This window comes from Montipora foliosa, chromosome 1, assembly GCF_036669935.1.
Source record: "Montipora foliosa isolate CH-2021 chromosome 1, ASM3666993v2, whole genome shotgun sequence".
Lineage (NCBI taxonomy): Eukaryota > Metazoa > Cnidaria > Anthozoa > Scleractinia > Acroporidae > Montipora > Montipora foliosa.
Window position 1 is genome coordinate 9,805,336 of NC_090869.1, and position 2,500 is coordinate 9,807,835.

Here is a 2,500-nt window from a genome sequence, read left to right on the forward strand (position 1 = left end):
GACGCAGCCCCCCCTAGGAATTTAAAGCTCACCGTCAGTGCAACTGCTGCCAAAGGCAGCAGTTGCACTTTGGATTTTAAAGCCAAGTTTGACCTTGTTTTCAAAACTTCAGCTATATATCTCACATAAATCCAACATATTGTTTTATCAATGGATATATCTTTAACTGAAATCAATTGTCTCACATAAATTCAAGAAATTATTAAACAATGCTCATCTTTATGTTGCCTATGCTGCCAAATTTTACTTTCAAACACTGACGTTATTTGTCAAACCAAAGTGCTTGCATTTCCTCAAATCATCTAGCTGATCTTATGAAAACCGGGTCCTTCCCAGGTATCTTAATTTGTCTTTAAATTAGACTAGAATAGCTGGGATGGTTATATTTTGTCAGTAACTAGACTCTAACCTTTCCATTGACAACATCTTTTAATTTAAGAAGTCAGTGTCATTGCTATTTGGCAACTTGTGACTAATGGACCTGGAAATTTCAACAAAAAATGTATATGTGTGAGAAAAAGGCTAATATCATCAGCCATTAAGGCAGTTAAGGCCATTAATATGTCTGCTATATTTCGAACTAATCTTTCAAACTTCACTAAGGTGACTTCAGAAGAAGTAATATTTCATATCCCATAAAAGACTTATTGCCTTACCCAACACCTGGAGATTTACTTCCCTCACCCTCCCATAGAGAGGTCTAGTGACTTGTTTTGGCTATGGACTAACACCTCATACTTGTTAGAGTTGCATGCGACAAGCCATGACGCAGCACCCCCTAGGAATTTAAAGCTCACCGTCAGTGCAACTGCTGCCAAAGGCAGCAGTTGCACTTTGGATTTTGCAGCCAAGTTTGACCTTCTTTTCAGAACTTCAGCTATATATCTCACATAAATCCAACAACTTGTTTTATTAATGGATATCTTTAACTGTATTTGAGACCCTATAGGTCATCATTTACTTCCCTCACCCTCCCATAGAGAGGTCTAGTGACTTGTTTTGGCTATGGACTAACACCTCATACTTGTTAGAGTTGCATGCGACAAGCCATGACGCAGCCCCCCCTAGGAATTTAAAGCTCACCGTCAGTGCAACTGCTGCCAAAGGCAGCAGTTGCACTTTGGATTTTGCAGCCAAGTTTGACCTATTTTTTAAAACTTCAGCTATATATCTCACATAAATCCAACATATTGTTTTATCAATGGATATAGCTTAAACTGAAATCAATTGTCTCACATAAATTCAAGAAATTATTAAACAATGCTCATCTTTATGTTGCCTATGCTGCCAAATTTTACTTTCAAACACTGACGTTATTTGTCAAACCAAAGTGCTTGCATTTCCTCAAATCAATTATCTCACATAAATCCAACAACTTGTTTTATCAATGGATATCTTTAACTGTATTTGAGACCCTATAGGTCATCATTTACTTCCCTCACCCTCCCATAGAGAGGTCTAGTGACTTGTTTTGGCTATGGACTAACACCTCATACTTGTTAGAGTTGCATGCGACAAGCCATGACGCAGCCCCCCCTAGGAATTTAAAGCTCACCGTCAGTGCAACTGCTGCCAAAGGCAGCAGTTGCACTTTGGATTTTAAAGCCAAGTTTGACCTTGTTTTCAAAACTTCAGCTATATATCTCACATAAATCCAACATATTGTTTTATCAATGGATATATCTTTAACTGAAATCAATTGTCTCACATAAATTCAAGAAATTATTAAACAATGCTCATCTTTATGTTGCCTATGCTGCCAAATTTTACTTTCAAACACTGACGTTATTTGTCAAACCAAAGTGCTTGCATTTCCTCAAATCATCTAGCTGATCTTATGAAAACCGGGTCCTTCCCAGGCATCTTAATTTGTCTTTAAATTAGACTAGAATAGCTGGGATGGTTATATTTTGTCAGTAACTAGACTCTAACCTTTCCATTGACAACATCTTTTAATTTAAGAAGTCAGTGTCATTGCTATTTGGCAACTTGTGACTAATGGACCTGGAAATTTCAACAAAAAATGTATATGTGTGAGAAAAAGGCTAATATCATCAGCCATTAAGGCAGTTAAGGCCATTAATATGTCTGCTATATTTCGAACTAATCTTTCAAAATTCACTAAGGTGACTTCAGAAGAAGTAATATTTCATATCCCATGAAAGACTTATTGCCTTACCCAACACCTGGAGATTTACTTCTCTCACCCTCCCATAGAGAGGTCTAGTGACTTGTTTTGGCTATGGACTAACACCTCATACTTGTTAGAGTTGCATGCGACAAGCCATGACGCAGCCCCCCCTAGAAATTTAAAGCTCACCGTCAGTGCAACTGCTGCCAAAGGCAGCAGTTGCACTTTGGATTTTGCAGCCAAGTTTGACCTTCTTTTCAGAACTTCAGCTATATATCTCACATAAATCCAACAACTTGTTTTATTAATGGATATCTTTAACTGTATTTGAGACCCTATAGGTCATCATTTACTTCCCTCACCCTCCCA

The 2,500-nt window shown here is 37.7% G+C and overlaps 1 protein-coding gene across 1 annotated transcript in view; it reads right to left on the bottom strand.

Annotated features, from left to right (window-relative positions):
- LOC137976337 (adenosine receptor A3-like) overlaps positions 1-2,500 on the bottom strand; it is a 60,288-nt gene that overhangs the window by 48,603 nt on the left and 9,185 nt on the right. The window contains exons 3-4 of the mRNA XM_068823695.1: positions 1,933-2,004; positions 410-481 (exon numbers count right to left, since the gene is read on the bottom strand). The gene's annotated coding sequence lies outside the window, so the exon portion shown is untranslated. The remainder of the gene's footprint in view (positions 1-409; positions 482-1,932; positions 2,005-2,500) is intronic.